Source organism: Hemitrygon akajei, chromosome 2 (genome assembly GCF_048418815.1).
Source record: "Hemitrygon akajei chromosome 2, sHemAka1.3, whole genome shotgun sequence".
Taxonomy (NCBI): domain Eukaryota; kingdom Metazoa; phylum Chordata; class Chondrichthyes; order Myliobatiformes; family Dasyatidae; genus Hemitrygon; species Hemitrygon akajei.
The window spans coordinates 140,090,381-140,113,296 of record NC_133125.1 but is presented as its reverse complement, the minus strand read 5'-3'; the positions used below and the strand labels follow the sequence as shown (position 1 = coordinate 140,113,296).

The following is a 22,916-nucleotide window of genomic DNA, read 5'->3' as shown; positions in this document are numbered from 1 at the left end:
TGAGCGAGGGCGGCCCTGAACGTTCTCCCCGGGGCAGGTTCACACCCGCCCGGTTACCACCAGCCCGGTCGAGTCGGCCCATCCCCCGGCTCTTCCCGGTGGGCTTCGGCGCGGCCCAGCTTGCCGACGGCTCCACCAGCAGCGGGACGGAGTCCAGCGAGTCAGACTCGGAGGGGGCCCGCCCTGCTGGCCACCCGCTGGCATTCGGGAACCCCACGGCCCTGGACCCCTTACCCCCGGCCCGCAGCGGCTTCTCCCTGGGCAGCTTGCAGCTGGAGGATGAGGGCTTGGAGCTGGAGGAGGACAGCTCGGTGAGTTTCAGTGACTCCGACGAGGCCAGCCCGCTGGATGAACACGGTGTCATCACCTGTTAGCGGCCAGCTTTGACTCTGCCCAGTTCCCCAATCAACTGTACAGAACCAGCCAGCCACAGCCTTGTGCTAATGCATTAACAGTAGATCACCGGATACCACTGTACCATGCCCTAGTATACTCTGACTACCGACCAACCGGCACTTAATCTCTAAAGAAAACCTACCGAATATTGAAAAGCCTAGATAGAGTGGACATGAAGAGGATGTTTCTAATGGTGGGAGAGTCCAGAACTAGAGGGCATAGCTTCAAAGTAAAAGGACGTTCCTTTTGAACAGAGATGAGTTGGTGAATCTGGAATTCGTTGCCAGGTCTTTAGGTACATTTAAGGCAGAGGTTGATAAATTCTTGATTAGTCAGGGCGTGAAGGGCCATGATGAAATGGTGAGGCAGACTGGATGGGCCAAATGGCCTATCTTTTTTTTTCTTTTCAAGAAAAGTGTTGTGATGGCGTTTTTTTTTAGTAGGCTTTCTTGTTTTTACGAGGCCGAGTTGCTAGCTCGACGCTGAACCCAACAGGGATGGAAAGCGTGCAAGGGGGCCGGCTGGATGCCACTATGCCACCAGCTGGCTAATGGCCTATTTCTGCTCCTATATCTTATGGTCTTATGGTTTATGGACATTTCAGGCTTAGGCCATTCTTCAGGAGTGGAAAGGAAGAGGGAAGACGACAGAATAAAAGGTTGGGGAGGGGGAACGTCCATTTGAAGAGAGATGAGGAGGAATTTTGTTAGCCAGGGGTTAGTGCATCAGAGTCCAAATCATTAAGCATCAAAGGTAATGGGGAGAAGACAAGAGAAGGGAGTTGAGAGGGGGAAGAAATAAGCCATAATCGAATGCTGGAACAGATTTGATGGGCCAAATGGCCCAATTCTGCTCCTATGTCTTATACTCTAATCGCACTGCCATCATGGACATGCAAGAGACACTTCCCTCCAGGGTCAGCGTTCAGGGTTGCTGGATTTGAGGGGTGATGTTTACTGAATCATTTAACATGAAGCAAGGAAAGGTATCTTTATTAACCTAAACTCAATGTTTTGCCATTGAGTTAAATTGTAAAATAGCAGTTCCTTATTCAACTTCTAAACGGCCAAGAACAGATGCAGTGTAATGTGCTTAGCAAGTAATGCGGTTGACTGCTGTAAGTGTAGCCAGGTACCACGAGTGTGGGTTCTGTGTTTGGGACCAGCTGTACTCCTTCTAGGCTTGGATGGTGTTTGTCGCCGTGGTTGCATGATTCCCGTTGTACATTGACGTGGTCGAGGCTGTCTTTGGCACCTGCCAACCGCAGCGTGATTTGGACAAATGCTGATTGTCAGAACGTTGGTTATATTTTAGCAAAGGCATTATTGGAATTGGTTTATTATTGTCACATGTTCAGAGATACAGTGAAAAGCTTGCGCACTGTTCATACAGATCAGATCATTTGAAGCAGGACTAGATAAAGCAATAAGAATGCGGAATAAAGTGTAACAGCTGCAGAGAGAGTGCAGTGCAGGTAAAACAATAAAAGGTGCAAGATCATAACGAGGTAGATTGTGATGTCGAGAGTCCAACTTCTCACACTAGCGACTATTTAATAGTCTTATAACGGAGGGGTAGAAACTGCCTTGAGCCTGGTGGTACGTGCTCCCAGGCGTTTGTACCTTCTACTCAGTTGTAGAGGGGAGAAGAGAGAATATCTGGACTCTTTGATTACGCCGGCTGATTTACGAGGCAGCAGGAAGTATAGGCAGAGTCCTTGGAGGGGAGGCTGGTTTCTGTGGTGTGCTGAATTGTCTCTACAACTCTTTACAGTTTCTTGAAGTCAGGTGCAGGGCAGTAGCCATACCACGCCATTATGAGAGCTGTAGAGTTGGCCGGTATCAGCCTTCATGTCCAATTATGAACATAGGTACAAGATGGTAACGAATCTTTCATTTGACTAAAATCGGTTGAGGTGAGACAATAATTAATTTTTATACATTAGAACATACAGCACTGTACAGGCTCTTCAGCCCACCATGTTGTGCCAACCTGTTAATCTACTCTAAGATCCGTCCTACATAGCCCTCCTTTTTTCTTTCATCCATGTGCCTATCCATGTGCTTTTGTGTGATTTGTCGCTTCTTGTGAAAATGGTATTTGGATCACGTGCAAACTGTTGGTGTAGTTCAATTTGGTATCATGTTCAGCACAGACATAGAGGGCTGAATGGCCTGTTCCCTCCTTCTGTGGTTCTATGTTCTGAGCTTAATTTTGTGGCATGAACATTTAGACAGAACTGAGGATCAGTCTAGATTTTTAAGTACTCGATGATGGATCCAAGAAGGGAGGAGAAGATTTTCATTTATTGTGTGTCTCTTAATTGTGTACATATCTCATCTTCAAGAGAAGTTAGTGATATATTAGCCTTTGGATTAGAAGAGGAAAAATCTAGGGAAGGCATACTATTACCATGTCTAGTTCAATTGTCATTCAACCATACATGAATACCCATGAGTACAGCCAAACTAAACAGTGTCAGAATGATGTTTTGCCAAATCCTGGCTGATCATTGATTTCGGAAGGGAAGAGTTAACTGAAAATTGATATGGAACTCTTCCCTGCCAAACTATTGCACAAATAGTTCACACTTTAACTTTGACGCTTTAATGATTCCCAAGGCAATGTTCGACTCTTTGACAGGATTTTGGCAGATGGGTCACTCCGGTTGGTGAAAAGCCACATTCCTGACTCACTGCTCATTCTCTGGATCAAATGGTCAAATGCAAAAGCAGACTACCAGGTCTTTCTGTCAGGGGCAAGAAAATAAAGAATCCAGATGTAGGAAAAAAAATCCAAATTCAGAAGATGTTGTAAATATGATTATGAACTGAATTTATTTGATCAAGTCACACATATTTTGATGCATGTATGCGAAGTTACTTCATGTTTTGGAGTCTTTTTTTTAAAGATTAGCTTTGTTTGTCACATGTATATTGAAACATCAAGTGAAGTGTGTTGTTTGTGTCAAATCAAATCAGTAAGGATTATTCTGGTAGGCTGCAAGTGTCACCAAACTTCCGAGGCCAGCATGTCATTCTCACAACTCACCTCTGGGAATTTGGAAACCCATGCGGTCACAGAAAAAGATACAAACTCCTTACAAACACCGATCTTGCAGCTGGTGCTGTAAAGTGCGGCACTAACCACCATGGTACTTGTGCCATGGTTCATATATTGAAATAACAACAAAACTATTGGAGTCAGAACAACACTGATTAAGGTCATTGACCTGAAACATTAAGGTTCCTCACCTCCTCCCCCAACCCATAGATGCTCTTTGACCTCTGACCTGTTGAGTGTTCCCAGCTTTCTCTGGCAAGCTGTTCACCTTGTTGGGTACCTGGAACGTGGAGGCAGTTATTAAGTATGACAGTGAAGCTAAATGTGGCAGTGGCACCTAAGAGGTGTAGGGGCAGATGCAGAAGGCTCTACTGTGTCCACTCAATCAAAATTGGGTGGGATGTTAACCAGACCAATCAGTTTCAAGCTAACAGGGTGAATTTCACGGGGTAAATTTCAGATGTCATTTGATGGCTCTGGGCATGTACTCTCTGGAATTCAGAAGAATGAGGGTGACCTAATTGAAACCTATTGAATGTTGAAAGGCCTTGATAAAGTGGAAGTAGAGAGGATATTTCCTATGGTGATATTCCTATTAGAACGGAGATGAGGAGGAATTTCTTTTGCCAAAGGGTATTGAATCTGTGGAATTCTTTGCCGCACTCAGCCGTGGAGACCAAGTCTTTACGTAAGTTTAACGCAGAGTTTGATTGGCCAGGGCATGAGGGGATATGGGGAGAAGGCAGGAGATCGGGGCTGAGAGGGAAAATGGATCAGCCATTATGAAATGGCAGAGCAGACTCAGTGGGCGAAATGGCCTAATTCTGCTCCTGTGTCTTATGGGCAACATCACAAGCCTTTATGGTGATAATTGATCACAATGCAGATGCATAAGAAAGGTGCCCAGTGAATGAGAAGTAATTATCAATCACTCTTATGGTTTGAAGGCAATTCTTTAATTTGTTCTGATGTTCTGACCTGGAATGCAGTGGATTCTGAATTAACAGCTCACAACATGAAATCATTAACTTTTATTGAAAGAAGGTTGTTGTACAGAAGCAGGTGAATTTGCACAGCTACTCTGGGCTTTAGTGAAGCCATACCAGTAGTAATGCGTGCAGTTTTGTTCTTCTTAATTATTGTTCATGAGTCGTGGTTCCAGAGGAGGGGCACAAGAATGAAAGGCATGAGGAGCATTTGATATCTCTGGGTCTGTACTTGACAGAGTTTAGAAGGATGAGGTGGGATCTCATTGAAACTTACCAGATGCTGAAAGGCCTGGATAGAGTGAACGTGGAGAGAACATTTCCATTAGTAGGAGAGTCTAGGATCCGAGGGCACGGCCTCTTAATAAAGAGGTCTCTTTAAAACTGAGATGAGAAGAAATTCCGTCTGCTGGTGGAGTCTGTTGAATCTGTGGACAGAGGGCTGTGGAAGCCAAGTCATTGAATGTATTGAAGGCAGAGATTGATAGCTTCTTGATTGATAAGATAGTTAAGGATTACAGGGAGAAGGTGGGAGGATGGGTTTTTAAAACAAAAATCAGAAATATTTGAAAGGCAGAGCACATTTGATGGACTAGGTGGCCTAATTCTGCTCTTGTACTTTATTATCTTATGAATTGTTTGCTGTCTTTGGTTGCTATAGTGATTACAGTGAGGCAATTAATCCTCTCACATTACTGCTACAGTTAAACTTGCTGATGCACCAATTTGGGGTCCCATTCAAAAACTCCTTCCCCCTCATTCCCCTCAAGCCTATTGATCTTAAAAAATAACATTTTTAAAATATATTAATTCTGTGCCACTTGAGGCAATTTTCGCAAATCTGCTGGAACTTTCTAGGCAAAAGGCACTTGTAAATTGGAAGGGCTAATGAGCTGCCATTCAGATGAGTTTAATGTCTCTAATGAATATTCCTTGTTGAGTGTAAATCACTTCCGGTGTTAATGCACAGGAGATATCCGGAACCGTGCTGTGTGCAGTGAAGCCAAGTGATCCCAAACCTAAAATCTACAAGTAATAAAATGTGATGCCTTCAGATTTTCACTCTTTGTTGCTCCCCGCAGGGATTGATTAATGAGCCACTTGCTTCCAGCGTAACATTCCCCAAAGCATTTGGATGTAATGCAGTCTGAGCTTTGTGTTAGCGATCAAAGATCGGTGTAGTGCACCAAATGCTAAAGATCAACCTGGTGTTGAGTGCTGAGGTTGGATCGAGAGTCGTTCTGCCTCTCGGTAAGTTTTTCTTATCCACGGGTCCCCACTGTTTGGAGGGAAGGAACAGAATCCTTGCCGAGTAAAAGCAGGGAGGCAAACTTGCCCTCTCACGTTGAGTTCCACTGTGGTTGATGCTGTTTACAGTTATAACATAGTGATAGGCCAAAAAAAAACCCCAAAAAATCCCCTCTCCCTTCTCATCCATGTCATTTGTCCAGGTGTGGGGCTTGGTGTTTATGAGGGTGTGTTCTCTGTGTACCCTGTCAGCACGCATCTCTGAAGCAGTGTTCCTGCTCCGTGTTTGTGTTTTGCTTTCAGTGCATGTTGGCCTGTTCTTGCTCTGTATTGACATGTTCTGATCCTCTGGTGCAAAACTGTTTGTATCAACTGAATGTCAGCTTAAGGCATGTGATCCTGTTAAGATGAAGGTTATCCTGCTAATCGGAGAGTGGCAGAGCTGGGCAGTAGGGGAATTTGCCTTCTGACACAGTACAGAAGGAGGCCATTTGTCCCATTGTACCTGATCTAGCCCTCTGGCAATTGTTCTGTTAGACAAACCAACGTGCATTGCCTTGTAACTATTCTTGTCTTGTTAACAGGATCACTGCTTCAGGGGAGAGGAACTGCTTTAAAGAGACAGTATTTCTTTTGTTGGCCTGTTTTGTGGCTGGAGGTATATGCCAGTTTGACAGAAGCATGCACACCTTTCCTGCACATTCATCAGGGATTAGCACTAGATAAAAACCATAGCGTGCATTAACTCTCCTGCCCTTTGCATCCAAAACCTTTAACTCCAAAAGCTCTTGAAATGCATTCCAACTGAGTTTACATCGCAACCCTTCAGCAAAAGGGTGAATTCAAAGGCTTCCACTGGCAGGAAGCCAGATCCTTTCGAAGGATGACTTAGTAAGAGTAAAGATTACATTAGGATGAGTAGAGATTCATTTAAGGTTCCCATTGTAGAATAATCCCACTGGAGTTATGAGGCCCTGAGTGTGAGGCTGAAGTTGGCCAAACTCTGCCCTTATTCAGTAGACTCTGAGCTGATGTCCATTCTGGGCTACCTGGGCAACACTTCCAAAGTTGGAAAGAGTCAGTTGTATTAATAAACAAGCTGGTGACTCTTTGGACTGTGGCTCCAACTGTGACAGGGCAGAGCTGGGACGCACCAGTGTGCAGGAACATTGGACCTGTGCTCAATTCCTTCAGCAACATTAAGACCGAGAAGATCTAGGCTCTGATTGGGATGAGAGGAGAAGGCCTTGTCATCATCCTGGCAGTCACCATTGATCAGGAGCTCATCTGAACTGGCCTGTGATCTCTCCGAAACCTTGTCAGAGGGTGACTGACTTAGAGAACCCCAATGCCTTTCCATCGTCGACAAGGCACAAGTCCGGAGTGGGATGGAGTATTCCCCATTCACCTGAATGGATCCTGCTCCGACAGTATTGAAACTCTTCACCACCCAGGGCAAAGCTGCCCGCTTGGCTCTCTCCCTATGAGCCTTCTAAATGCTCATTCCCTCCATGGCCAGCCCACAATGGCTGCAAAGTGCTCCATCTACAAAATGGACTGTTGTTACTCACCCAGTCTGCAGCACCTCCACCTCCCAAGCCTGTAGTCCATACCACTATGCAGGATGAGGGCTCCCAGCAGATTGGAACACCGCCACCTACAGTTTACTTTACAAGCTGCACCCTCCCCAAACTGGAAATCTTTATCCCCTTTATTTCTCAGTGTCACTAGAGCTGGCTTCTGAAAGTACAGTGGGACCAAAGGGACGCAGTGGTGAAAGAGGCAGCTCACCACCGCCTTCTCAAGGGGAAATTAGGGACGGGCAATAAATGCTGGTATCCTAATCCCAGAATATGAATGAGTGGGGGAAAAAAACAATGCCACCTCTCTGAGGACGGTCCTGTTGTAGACCAAATTGAGGGTCTCTGTGGGCACATTGTAGATGTGGGAAGGTTTCTGATGTTTCTGCCGCACCTTCTTTGTCCCCCTTCTCTGTTCTGATCGTCACACGGGTCACTGTTAATCCATGGCTCCTTGCCATTGACCCCATTGCTAAGGGAAATATTCCCTTTCACTCTGTGTGGGATTTCATCAGTACCCCCCTCACCACTCTGGACAACCCAGTCTTGGCCTTTCTTCTTTATTGGAGTCACAGAATCATACAGGATGGAGACAGGCTGTTCGGCCCAACATGACTATGTCAACCATGGGGTGCACCTAAACCAGTCCCATTGGCTCATTTTTGGCCCCACATCCCTCTAAACCTTTCCTATCCACGTACCTATCGAGTTGTCTTAATGATCGAGGGAGAGTGTCTATAAAATGTCTTAATGAACAGAGCAGGAAGGGAGAGTATGTGTTAGAGTGGTTTGGGAGAGGTTAATTAAAAACAGATGTAGTGTCCAAACATTTCTTCAGAATTGACAGTCGGAGGCCGTAAGATGCATGTGCACATTCCCTCTCAGACATTTTGCATGTAATCTGAGGGTACACTCGGGTATTTTTCTAAGAGATTTCAAGACTTGTACTGAAAAATGTTCAGCATTCAGGTTCTGAGCACCAGATAGACTAACAAAATACATACTGTCTGTTTAACCTTCTCACTCGTACTCTCTCCCTCGGTTTTTGATTACTAAAGCATGTAATATATATCCTCTGGTTGCACTTCACTGCAGTTCCTCTTAGCCTGGTGAATGTTAATGCATGATGGGTCAAAACTGCTTATTAACTTTGAATAATGTTCTGAATGTACGCATGAGAGCATTTGTTTTCTTGCATAAGCAGATTTATAATTTTAAGTCTTACGCTCTAAACTGCTTGTTACTGTAAAATTTGTTGTTCCTTTACTTTTTATTTTGCCAGCTACTTAATTTGTTTGTTGGCAAAGACTTGTGCATTTACTAAAAATCTTCACTGCTAATCATTTTCTCAATATTTGCTGATGAGATTTTTTTTACACTATTAAAAACATTCTGGTACAAAGGACTGTTCTGCTGGCATAGTATCTGATGAAGTAACTAACTGCTTTGATTTGACCCCTCATTGATCTCTTGACTTGCAACACCAGGACGCAGATGAGAATTTGGTATTTGTCGTTCAGGCTGAGTACACTTTGTATTCTGTGGCTAGCAGTGATGAACGGGCCTGTTGAGCTCAGAGCAGGGGTTCCCAACCTTTTTTATACCATGGACCAATATCATTAAGCAAGGACCTCAGATTGGTAACTCTTGACGTAGAACATAGAACAATACAACAAGGACACAGCCCCTTAGGTCCAACCAGTCCATGCTGACCACGGTATGCACCCGGCTAGCGAGTCCCAATTTCCAGCATTCACTCCATATCCACCTAAGTTCCATCTCTCTGTGAGCTTATTCAAGTGCTTCTGAAATGACTCTATTGTATCTGCCTCAAACACTTCCTCTGGCAGCTTATTCCATATACTCATCACCCTCCCTGTGTAAAAGTCACCCTCAGGTTCCTCTTAAATCTTTAACCTCTCACCCTAAACCTATGCTCTACACTGGGGAAAAGACAGTTACCATCAGTTTTATATATGCCTCTCATAAACATCTCTATAAGGTCATTTTTCTGTTGGGAATATTGTAGGTTAAGTGAAAAATAATAGAATTTTAATTTTGAATTTTTTAAAATTGGCACTGATTTATGTTCACTGTCCAGTTATTTCCTATCATTTAAACCCTCCATTGTTACCTGAAGGGCATATCCTTTGATTTTATATGGGGATTCATCTAGAAACAGAATTAGGAATAATTTTTAAATCTTAAAGGCGGTGTATGTTTCATTTTATAATTTCCCCTATGGTTGGCATCCGTTTGTCTCAAAGGACAATGGGTGATGATTATCATCACAATCCTGGGCAGAAGGTATGGAGAACCTGAGATGCCCAGTCGTCAAGATCCCCCTCTCGGCCTCACCGGTGTAGTCCAAAGGAAAGCTTATGAAGTAATATGTTTGGCACCAGCTTGGCTGAGGGAGCAGCTGGAAGGACGTTCAATGATGTCCAGCCACCGTAGGAGATCCACTCTGGATTTGCTGTCTGGGTTTACTCCCGCAGACTTCGTCTCTCCTGAGGCTGCCTGCAAGGTAGTGGGGCTATTTACCTATTTCTGTTGTCCTATTTCACATGCACCAGGGTGTGTCCACATGCCATTGGGCCTCCATGCTATGTGTGCAGGGGCCAGACCTCCTCCCCAACTTCTATAGTTCAGCCTGTCCAAAAGGAGTTCAGTTTCTGTGTGTCGCCAGCAAGGAGGCAGTACATGAAGCTTGCTGTTGGAGAGGTTATGTACTGGCAGGGCGAGACCTAACACACTCACCTGTCTGGTCTACTAGCCAGAGATGGAAGCTGAAAATGAGTGACAAGCACTACCTACTATTCTACCACCCTAGACATGTCACAACAACCATTTTGACAGCACTATGCGTTTCCCCGATGCATCTTTGAATTGTAAATGCCTCCTGGTAATTGCACTGCGTCTCCGATGGTGGTGAAGCTTCCAGGTTCAGTCTCCACCTCCACCTTCCTCAATGCATTTTGCTCTTTGAAGGTAGCCAGCCTTAAGCCTTAAGTGTGTGGAAATTGGATCTGAAAGAGTCGTGTTGAAATGAGTTATGTCTGTGCACGTTGAGCCTTTTCGGTCATGGAGAGGTTGTTTCGGGTAGTGGTGGTGACTGGAACCAGCTGCATTGCGAAAAGAGGTTGGTCCTTCAGGATGGAACTGACACTTTTTTTTTCTTTTGGAAGATTGTAACTCCTTTGGAATTCCCCACCCCAGGAGCTTGTGTATGTTCTGTTTCTGGGCTTTGGAATTGGAACTGGTTTATTATTGTCCCATGCAAGGAGATAGAGTGAAAAGCTTGTCTTGCAATCCTTTTATACAGCTCAGAGCATCACAGTGAGGTAAGAACAAGGGAAAACAATAACAGGATGCAGAATAAAGTTGAACAGCTACAGACAGCATGTAGTGCAGGTAGACATAGGTGTAGAATTAAGCCATTTGGCCCATCAAGTCTGCTCCACTATTTAACCTTGTAATTTGATGATTTATCTTCCCTCTCAACCCCAGTTCCCTCCCCCCCCCTTACCATTGACACCCTTACTAATAAAGAACCTATCAAAATCTTCTTTAAGTAGAACCTATGATGTGGCTGCAACAGCCAATGAATTTATCACCCTCTGCTAAAAGAAATTCCTCCTTAACTCTGTTCTAGAGGGACATCCTTCTATTGTGAGGCTGTGCCCTCAGGTCCAACACTTCCCCTCATGGAAATATCCTCTCCACGTCCACTCCTTCTAGGCCTTTGGTATATTTGGTAGGTTTCAATGAGATTCCCCCCTCATTGTTTTAGATTCCAGTGAATACAGGCCCAGGACCATCAAATGCTCCTCGTATGTTAACCCTTTCATTCCTGGGATTATTCTTGTAAACCTCCTCTGGACCCTTTCCAATGCCAGCACATCCTTTCTGAGGCCCAAGATTGCTCACAGCACTACAAGCACAGTCTAACCAACACCTTATGAAACTCCAACATTACATCCTTAAGCAGCAAGATCATACCGAGGTAGGTTATGAGGTCAACAGTCCATTTTGTTGTACTCGACCATGTTCTGGAGTGGGGATAAGGAGCTTCTTGGGTGCTTCAGGAGCAATTTGGAAGGTGGGTGGAAGTGGTTTTACTCTGAATGGAGATATTTGCCCCACTGTGGCTAACTAGCTTGGATTTTTTTTTAAGGTCTCGTACAATGGTCGTCCCTTCCTCCACTTGGCTCTCTCAGTGGAGGGATTCCAATAGCTGGTCCTGAGATTTAAACTTCATAGATTGGGGAAAGGTTTTGCTGTCTGATCAGTAGCAGGGAATGTTACTTTGGATGCAAACTGAGAAGAATGCTCACCATCTTATGAACATCGTGGGAACTGGAACAGGCCATTGAGTTATTGCTATTATTATCCTTCCTGCTGTATATTCCTGTCACCCCTGCTGGTTCCACACCCACGACACTCCTCCCTCGGTTGGTTTATTCTCAACTGACCCCCAGGCTGGGCAATGTTTCTAAAAGAGAAACATTGCCAAATTAAATAGGCTAAAACTAGTGAATTTATGGTTTCCTTTAATAACCAAATACCCAAAATAGATCATCCGTTAATCTTTTTTATTCAGTGACAGAGTACTAGAATGTACAACTTTTCTTTATAATTTACATCTTATTTTTCCCATTTGTAATCTTTCAGATCTCTTCCCTTTTGATTATTTATTGATTGATGCCTGTCTGCTATGCATCTTGTACCTTTTGTATTGCGATTCCAACACCACCAGCATCCACGTTGTAAAAAGTAATGTTGGAACTGGCAGATTCAAACTTGCAGTCCTGCCTGACCGCTGGGCTGTGTTGTGACGGCTGCAGCGATTTTATTGATCGAATCAATGGTTCAGTTAACGTGGAAGAGGCTGTTTTTTCTGAATTGCGTTGCTGGCAACATGCCCAGAGGTCCGGTAGGTTGTGAGGAGTGAGTGTGTTAATTGAACAAGGCAGCTGAATATAGTGAGTATTTAGTCTGACCTACTTTTACTTATAGTAGAGTTTTGAACGATATGAATCAGGATCAATTGCAGATTTACATTTTCTGTAGAAACTACTAACTTTTAAACCATCCAGCATCTGCTCAGCCCATCAATCTCATTTGGCCATCTCTTTAGGAGGAATTTCAACTTTTCAAGAACATCACTTGAAAAAATAAAAATGGTTTCTGGCTCTATTTTTAATCTGGAAATGTCAAATTCCAGTTTGCTTCTGGAATTTCCCACAGGGAGGCAAAAAAGGCGCAGTAAAACCGATCCATTTGGGAGCAAGTGAGTTTAGTTAGATGAGATCAGCCAATCTATAATTAAATGGAACAATGACCCAGACGGATTATAAACACACATCTCTTGGGCATAAAGAGTGACAGTCTCCTGCAAGATAATTATAAAGTTAGCTCTTTTTAAAAAAAAGATTGTTCTTATACTTTGCCAAGAGTTGTCCTTACTGCCTGTTACACCACTGGCGTTTAGGGCAGCAATGAAGGTCCTGTGTCTCCAGCGGTGTTCAGGGTCTTCATCGTGTCAGCTTCCTCTCGGTTTTCACTACTGTCAGTCATGTTAGTTCCGGGTGGAGAGTCAGGAATGCCGTCGTACCCAGATGTAGAAGAATTCTTCATTGCTGTTTCTGTAACAATTTTGTTTTACCGGTCAGAGTTGTTGGCCCTGAGCTGAACCCTGAACTTGGAAAACCGGTGGACCACTCTTACTCTGGCCTCTACCCTTTGACCTTTTTGACATGGGTCACCCTACCAAGAGCCAAAGTATAAAGCCCTGACTTCAACCAACACAGCTCTCTGGGTCATTGAGGGATGCAAGCCCCCAAACCCAGCAACAAGGCTGTGGTCCTCTTGGAAGGGCTAGGAATTGTGCTGTATGGATAGTCCATCTTGGGCAAATGAAGGTCCCATGCTGGAATCTGAAACAAAGCCAGAAGATGCTGGTGTTGGGCCCTGATGCTTTAGCGATCCAAGGATTCTTTGGAAATTAAGAACGAGGCATAAAACTTGTTGTTTATGGTTGTATTGTTAAGTTTTACAAGAGCAAAGAAGGAAGAGGGAGAAGAAGCATGGGGCGAAGGAGAACGAACAGAGATGGTCTGGTCTTCTTATACCAGACCACTGAGAACAGTAAATTCCATTGAAATTCCAACAGATAACCAATTAAATAGACAGATTCAAGAAACGTGACACCTGCCACTGAAACCAAGAAAGTTCCAGAAAAATACAGAAGAAACCGTAACCACTGAAAAACTCACTAAGCAATCACATGTAAACTGGTGATAGAAAAATGCAGACAAGCATATCAAAGTTGTTATAAGAAAAATAACAAATCTACGGCACAATCCAACACTCAGCAGGCTGTGCAGCATCTGTGGAGAGAGGAAGTTAAGATTGCAAGCCTGGATCTTCATCAGAACCAATGAATAACTTGGAGGCTTCAATCTAACACATAAACTGTTCCTCTCCCACAAGTAGCAGAAATCTAAAGTAAAACCAGAAAGTGCTGGAAATACTCAGCAGGTCAGGCAGCATCCAAAGTGAAGCAGAATCAATGTTTCGGATAAAAGACACCATTTCTGAGCAGCACCAAAACACCAGGAAGGTCTTGAACTTGAAATGCTAACTCTGTTTCTCTTCCTGACTGGCTGAGTGTTTCAACTGTCCGTCATTAATTCAGAATGTATCATAGAAGAGAGGGGCAGTCCTGTAGTTAAAGAATGTGATGTAGACAGGCCAGGAAGCTGCGGGCAGGAAGTTCCTTTCGAAGGGATGTAGCTACTGCTGGCAAAGTATACAGGGCTCAATGAACCACTGATCTGATGTGATCAGTGTGGGATGGTGCTAAGAATGCATTTCATTCGAGCTACTGTTAAAAACTATTACTGGCATAAAAGTGAAGTGTCTGCTGCTTTCTGACCCATCCAAGTATCAGGAACTTGGCCCAACCACAGAGACCAGGGCTGTGCCTCAGTGAGTTTCACTTTCACAAGCCCACAGGAGTAGGCCACTCAGCCCTTCATGCCCGCCCCACCATTCAGTGTGACCAGGGCTAACCTAACCCAGCCTCTCTCCTCTTTTGCGCCAGTTCCCCTAAACTCAAATCCCTCAATCTCTCAAATATTTATCTACCTCCATCTTAAAAATCTGAAGTGGCCTCCACTGCCCTGAGCGGCAGAGAATTCCAGAGATTCACAGCCCTTTGAGAGAAGGAACTTTGACAAACCTTGGGATTAAACAATTGGCCCCTTGTAGGTGTATCTTCTTATTTGTGACTGTCCCACTAGTGCAGAGGGTCCCAACCTATGGTCCACGGACCCCTAGCGTAATGGTACTGATCCATGGCATAAAAGAGGTTGGGAACCCCTGCACTAGTGAAAACATTTCAACATCTACCCTGTCAAACACCCTGAGGATTTTGTATAAGGTCATCCCTCATTGTTCTAAACTCCCATACTGACCCAGGGACTTGTAGTCAAAGATTAGTGGGGTCATCTTCTGCTCCTGAGGATTGGACAGGAACTCCTATGGGCTGACACTCCCCCCACTGCTGCTCTGGTAGAATTGGTATTGATTTATCATTGTCAACATGTACCGAGGTACAATGAAAAGCTTTTGTGTGTGTGCCATCCGGACAAATCATTCCACACCTGACAACATCAAGGTGGCACAAAGGGCAACAGTGTTATGCTTACAGAGAGGGTGCAGTGCAGGTAGATAACTGACGTGCAAGGGCAATAATGAGGTAGATTGGGAGATCAAGAGTTCGTTCCTTAGCATATGAGAGGGCCATAGTGGAATAGAAGTCATCCTCGAGCCTGCTGTTGTGTGTTCTCATTTTTTAAAAAAATCTTCTGCCTGATGGAGTGGGGGGGGGGGGGGGGCGGAGGTGAAAGAGAGAATATCTGGGTGCAGCTTGGGTCATTGATTATGTTAGCTGCTTTCTCAGGGCAGTAGGAAGTGCTTGAGTAATGGACTGGGCAGTGTCTACAACTCTCTGCCAGTTTGCACAATCTTGGCAGAGCAGTTGCCGTGCTATGGCCATGGTGCTTCCAGGTAGAATGTCCCCTATGGTGCATCTGAAAAAATTGGTAAGAGTCAACGGGGACGTGTCATTTTATTTCAGAAGTAGAGGTGTTAGTGTGCCTTTAACTGGGGCACTGGTCTGCTCACTCAGGCAGACATAAAAAATCCCATGCCATTATTATGTCACTGTGGGGGCTCTCCTCAACTCTTAGCCAATAGTTAACCATCAAATAACAATAAAACAGACGCATTATAATAATTCACTAATCCTGCGACCATAAGAAGCAGAATTAGGCCATTCAGTTCATCGATTCTGCATCGAATCATGGCTGATTTATTTTCCCGCCTTCTCCCCATAACCATTAATATCTTTATCAATAAATAACTTATCAACCTCCCCAATGACTTGGTCTCCACAGCCGTCTGTGGCAATGAATTCCTCCTCATCTCTTTTCTAACGTAATTGTAACGTAAATCTCTAACGTAAAAGCTATTTATCACATAATTAGAAGTTGAATTGGTTTATTATTGTCACAGGTACCAACATGTGTACTGTCCAATCTTCCTGCCCTAGAGTTTCATTAAGATTAGCAACCATACCTAAGGACTTTCATGTAAGTCATTTACATCAAATGTAAAAACATTCCCCAGCACCAGTCCCTGTTCTGCTCCCTCTCTAAAGCTACCATGGCCTTCCTATCACGAGGTGATCAAAACTCCACACAAATCCCTATGTAAATAGATGCCCATTTTTCTGCCAGTCCGGCTTCACCAGAAACCAAAAACTATCCCCTGCCAACAGGGGTCAGAAGCTTTGGGTGTCGCCTTCCACGCAGTTTTGACCACTCCCAGAGGATGGCTGGGCTGTGATGACCCAGTGGTCAGCTCTCGACGCCTGCTGCTACAGGGTGTGCTGCCCACCACGGTACCGCGGTGGGGAAGCGAAACTGAGGGTCGAGGTGAAGGCTCTGGGTACAGCGATCCTAGCAATGTGGCTGTCTGTGTCACTGGGCCCAAGGGAAGGGCAGGCAAAATGTTATCCAGAGTGGGAGAACCGGGTGTCTGATGGGCAGTACTGAGGATATCCCAGCTGCCTGGGGAAAGAGCCAATTGGATCCTATTCGAGATCCCATCCTAAGAACACCCCATTTGCTCCGTCAGAAAGTCAAATCTAGCATTAAAGGAGAAAGTTAGAAAGCTTCTTTAAGTACAGTCCATCTCCAATCACTGAGAAATCTTCTAAAAGGACCTCGCCCCATTTTGATACAAACCTACTGGAGAAAGAGTAGATATTATTCCCCAGAAACGTGAAGGCTTCCCTAGAACATATTCCAGCAGGAGTGGAAGATGACAAACAGGGACAATGCTGCTCCAGTCAATAAGGGTTTCATTTCGAGAGCAACTCTCCTATATGCGATGCCACTTTCTTGCAGCTCCCACGGGGCAGGAGGCTCCCTAGATTGGAGAGCATGTCTTATGAGGATAGGTTGAGGGAGCTAGGGCTTTTATCCTTGGAGCGAAGAAGGATGAGAGGCCACCTGATAGAGGTGTGGAAGATGATAAGAGAGCGTAGATAGAGTGGACAGCCAGTGCCCTTTTCTCTGGGCAGAAATGACTAACATGAGAGTGGAGATAGGAACATGGATGAAAGAAAAATGGACAGTTATGTTGGAGGGAAGGGTTAGATTGATTTTGGAGTAGCTAAAAGGTCAGCACAACGTCATGGGCTGAAGGGTCTGTACTGTTCTACAATCTATGTTTGATGTCCTCAGATTATAATTAAGACTTTACCCAGTAAGCAGAGATGAAGCAAGAAAATCTCTGAACAAGAAACTTCCTTGACCGTTCACAGCAATAGCAAGAAGGTCTGCTTTTCCTATAATGGATGTTTAGTAGACGGTGCAATTGTAAGACCAGTAATAGGGAATGAATCCAATCGCCTGCTTAGTCAGCCGGTGGTCCCAGATTACATGTGTGCAACTCCCCTTTGAGCAGTTTAATGAAAGAAGCATATCCTTTACAAATGAATAAATAATCGTTTGGAAAGTTCCCATCTGCAGCACATGTTGAGTTTATTGAGTTATTGCTTCACTGACTTCTGTTCATTCTGGCGTTGTTTTTAGAGTTCGAAAACTAGTGCTCAGAATGGAACTAGTACCCTGAATGGGATGTGATTAAGTGGTGTAGAAGTTAATGTCCGTATGATGAACATGTAAATAATGCCTGTGTATCCCAGTAACATCTCCCAAAGTGAATTGTTAGGGCAGCAGTCATGAGGGACACAGATAAGCTAGGTAGCCAAAGTCTTTTCCCGGCCAGAGGATCGCAAGGTTGAAAGTGAGAGGGGAAAGATTTAAAGGGAGCCTGAGGGGCAGCTTTCCACAGAGAGGGTGGTGAGTATGTGGAATGTGCTGCCAGAGGAAGTGGTTAGGGCAAGTACTGTTAGAACATTTAATAACAAACACCAGAAAATTTGCAGATGCTGGAAGTCTGAGCAACACCCACAAAATGCTGGAGGAACTCAGCAGGCCAGGCAGCATCTATGGAAAAGAGTACAGTCAACGTTTCCGGCTGAGACCCTTCCTCGGTGTCTTGATGAAGGATCTCAGCCTGACACGTCGACTGTACTCTTTTCCATGGATGCTGCCTGGCATACTGAGTTCCTCCAGCATTTTGTGGGTGTTGCATTGATAACATTTAATAGACATTTTGACAGGTACATGTATAGGAAAGATTTAGAGTGATGCAGGCCAAACACAGGCAAATAGGACTAGCACAGACCAGTTGGACCGAAGGGCCTGTTTCTGTGCTACATAACTGTGACTGCAAAGCAGAATATTTGGTTGCTTTCTGCAGGATCTTGCTGTTTTCAATTTGACTTGTTCTAAAGTACTTTATTGGCTGTAAGGCACTTAGGAACGTTGTGAAGTATTGACAGGGACTATAGCAATGAGCGTCTTTTCAAAGACCAAAGTAGAATTTTATCCCTTCCCTCAATCTTCACTCTTCTATGTATTGAAGTTTATTTGTTCCGTATCTTCAGCTTTTACCACTGCCGTCACTTCATTTCCTCCTATTGGGTTAAAGCCATCCCGATACAGGACCATCTGTGACCTTTTCCTGTCAATCACAATTGGTTTACTGCCATTTATCATTAGTGAATTAAATTCAATCATTCTATCCAATTTGCCTCTCCCACTGAGCAGGGGGATCTATAATCATCTCCTGGACTGAAAAACAGTCTACTTCTGATTTTTGTGAGTTAGTCTGATCAGTCTTTACAGTTGCAATGGATGGGCATCTCTCCCGTTGAATCTTCTGAATATTTTTTTCTGCAGAGTTCAGCTTTATGCTGCATTGAACTTGGCACACTCGTCCTGCCACAAGAGCCTTGGCATTTTCCGGTTACTGTCTGTCTGGGTATTATCCCATACATTTGGCAGGAAGCTTTAAGGAGCTTGCAATAAGACATGGGCCAGTTCACAGATGTCATTATGTACAATGACCTTAGATGCTCCAGTGTTCTGCGAGTGCCAGTCCAGATCTACAGCATCTGCAGTCTCTCCTCTTTCTTAGTACCTACCCTGCCTTATTGTAGTCAAGATTCAAGATTGTTCTTTCTGTCATTCTTCAGTACATAGGTGTAAAGGAGAATGAATTGATTGTTGCTCCAGATCTGATGCAGCATTAAAAAAATAAAATAGGCATAAAACACAATAACTATAAATATAAAAGCAATTCTATGAAACATAATGTATAAGTGACAGTAAAATGGCAGTGCGTAGGAGGATGGAAGGTGAGGAGGGACTGTGGGGAGGAGTAGCTGATGTGGATGTGGTGGTGGTGGGGTGGGTTAATGGGGTGGATGTGTTGATTAACCTGAGTATAGGGAAGTCTAGTGGTCCTGGTAATGCTGTGTAGCCTCTTCCCTGATGGGACTGGGACAAACAGTCCATAAGCAGTGTGGGTGAGATCCTTCATGATAACGCTGGCCTTTTTTCGGTGTATATATACCCTAGTGCACAGATTTGCATTGTGCGTCACGTAGCCGGGTTCACTCGAGTACAATCCATATGCACACTCCTCTATAGGTCAAGACAATAAAGGCTGCAGATGCTGGACTCAGGATGTTGACAGAATGGTGAAAGACCTCGATAGAATGGATGTGGAGAGGATGTTTCCTATGATGGGAGTCTTAGACCAGAGGGCACAGCGTCAGAATAGAGGGGCATCCTTTTAGAATGGAGACAAGGAGGAATTTCTGTAGCCAGAGAGTGGTGAATCGGTAGAATTCTTTGCCACAGGCAGCTGTGGAGGCCAGGTTTTTATGTATATGTAAGGCATGAGTTGATAGATTCTTGATTGGTCAGGGCCTGAAGGGACATGGGGAGAGGCAGGAGACTGGGGCTGAGAGAAAAATTGGATCAGCCATGACGAAATGGTGGAGCGGACTCGATGGGCCAAATAGCCTAACTCTGCTCCTATATTTTATAGTTTTATGGGCTTGCACCTCTTGACTCCACAGATGCTACACGAGTCAATGAGTTCCTCCAATATTCTGGTTTTCCTTCCAAAGATTAAACCTGGTCTCAAGTTATTTAATCTCGAAGATCTGTAAGTACAAAAATAGATTCCAGCCACCAATCATGCCACTTCTGGTGAAGAGTCAGTTTCTCCCTCTGTATATGCTGTCTGACCTGCTGAGTGTCTCCAGATCTTGAGCAACTTTGTGGTTGTTCATTCCACCAGACGTTCAGGTGTTCTCTTGCAATGACATGGAATTGTCCGAACCTACCTCGGCTCTGGTCTATGGGGCTTCTGAGGATCTTCCCTCTGCCCATTGCCAACATTTTACACACATTTCTGAAAATTGAGAGATGACCCAAGAGTGAAATCTGTGCCCACACATTCACCTTCTTTATACAGAGGAGACACACTAGTCTTATGGGCATCAGCACGTGACCCAGTATTGACCATATGATATGGTCACATGCACCGTCTGGGTCAGGGCTTTGAGCTCAAAGACCAACTAGGTCTAAGAAATATATTTGGAGTACAAAACTCAAATCAGTTAATTAGCAACTTGAAGCAAAACACAACTGGTTTACTAATGTCCTGCAAGGAATAAATCTGCTTCCACCGGGTCAGGCAGCATCTGTGAATGAAAATGGACACTTGAGAATTCAGGTTGAGATCTTTCAACTAGACCCAAATTGCTGACTGTGGATTTCCCTCCACAGTTGCTGCCTGACCTGCTGAATTCCTCCAGCATTTTCTGTGCATCTTAGTTGTCCTGTGTCTTCTCTCAACTTTCATCAGATCTAAATGGCATGGAACTCCAGACTCAACCCTGAGTCCTGTATAGATGCTCCCACAGACCCACCATTGACTGAATAAACTGCCCTTAATACCCCTAAGTTTCTTCAAAACAACCGCTCAATCAGAATCAGCTTTAATATAACTGGTATATGCCATGAAATTTGTTGTTTTGTGGCAGCAGTACATTACCAAACATAATAAGAACTATAAATTACAATAAGCAGATAGATATAAAATTATTATACTGGAAGAGAGAGGGACATAGTGAGGTAGTGTTCATAGGTTCATTGTCCGTTCAGAAATCTGATGGTAGAGGGGAAGAAACTGTTTCTGAAACATTGAGTGTCTGTCTTCAGGCTCCTGTACCTCCTCCCTGATGGTGGTGATGAGAAGGGGGCAAGTGTGATGGGGGTCTGTAACGATGGATGCTGCCTTTATAGGCATTGCATTTTGAAAGTGTCCTGGACGATGGGAAGGCTAGTGCCCATGATGAAGTTGGCTGAGTTTATAACTTTCTGCAGCTTTTTCCAGTCCTGTGCAGTTGGAGATGCAACCAGTTACATTGCTCTCCACGGTACATCTGTAGAAATTTGTGAGCGTCTTTGGTTACATACCAATTCTCCTCAAACTCTTAATGAAATATAACCTCTATCATGCATCAGCGATAGATAGACCCTCAGAGATGTCCACCCCCAGGAACTTGAAACTGCTCACCGTTTCCACTTCTAATCCCTTGATGAGGAACTGGTGTGTGTTCCTTCGACTTCCCTTTCCTGAAGTCCACAATTAATTCTTTGGTCTTACTGATGTTGATATCAAGGTTGTTGCTGTGACACCACTCAACCAGCTGATCTATCTCGCTCTGTATGTGCCTCCTCATCACCATCTGAAATTCCGCCAACAATAGTTGTGTCATCAGCAAATTTATAGATGGCGTTTGAGCTTGCCTAGCCACACACTCTTGGGCGTAGAGAGAGTAGAGCAGTGGGCGAAGCACCCATCCCTGAGGTGGGCCAGTGTTTACTGTCAGCAAGAAGGAGGTGTTACTTCCCATCTGCACAAGCTGTGGTCTCCCAGTGACGAAGTCAAAGATCCAGTTGCAGAGGGTAGTACAGTTCAATTGACAAGGAGTTAGAATCAAAATCAGATTTTTCACTGACGTATGTCATGAAATTTGTCATTTTTGCAGCTGCAGTACAGTGCAATAGTTACTGCAAGTGGCTAAATAAATAAATAACGTGAAAGAGAATAACAAGGTTATGTTCCTGGACCACACAGAAATCTAATGGTGGAGGGGAAGAGGTTGTTCCTGAATCACTGAGTGTGGGTCTTCAGGCTCCTGTACCTCCTCCCTGATAGTAGTAACGAATGTCATATATCCCAGCATGGAAACAGACCACCATGAGTATCTGGGCTTTCCCTATGTACAAGGCTGATGTTGTCCTCTCTTAAGTTTAAATTTATTGAAATAGGCATATTACGCAGGGTATAAATACCACGAACGTTAGCCTTTTGCTGCAGCAGCGTAGTATATTACAAACATGACAAAAGTAGATTTAAATTGGCATAAATTATGCATAACATTTCTGTAATTCTGCGAGATGAGAGGAAATCTCTTCACCCTGAGGGTGGTGAGTCTTTAAAATTGTCTATCCAAGCAGACTCATGCCTTGGGTCACTGAGTATACTCACGATTGAGGTCTGTAGATCTTTGGTTGTTGAGATATATCAGATTAATGATCATATTGAATGGCAGGGCAGACACAAGGGGCTGAATGACCCAGACCTACTTCTCCTTCCAATATAGTTACGTTCTTTTCCTTTTTAATATGTCATATTGAAGAGGAAATGATTCAATTCTCCTTTGAAGAATAATGGCATCAGGAATGGCTCTGACAACCCTGTAGACTGATTATTCACTGCCAGATATAACATGTAGCTGCGATCTCCAAAATTAATCGTTTGATAATTAACTTGCAGAACTTACAAAAAGAATTGTCATTTATTTCTTTTCTGACATGAGTGCAGAGAAAGGTATTCCAGTGAGGTTCCAGGGGTGTCCATGTACCCCATGCTTGGCATAAAAAAGATTAGGAGCCCCTGATCTAGACCTGATAATCATTGCAACATGCACAGAATGCTGGAGGAACTCAGCAGCTCAGGCAGCATCTATGGAGAAAAAATACAGTCGATGTTTCAGGCTGAGACCCTTCGGTAGGACTGGAGAAAAATAGCTAAGGAAGAGATTTGAAAGGTTGGGGGGGGGGGGGGCGGCGGG

At 44.2% G+C, this 22,916-nt stretch overlaps 1 protein-coding gene across 5 annotated transcripts in view; it reads left to right on the top strand.

The window, feature by feature from the left end:
- Positions 1–22,916, top strand: part of farp1 (FERM, RhoGEF (ARHGEF) and pleckstrin domain protein 1 (chondrocyte-derived)) — a 247,713-nt gene that overhangs the window by 162,664 nt on the left and 62,133 nt on the right. The window lies entirely within an intron of this gene.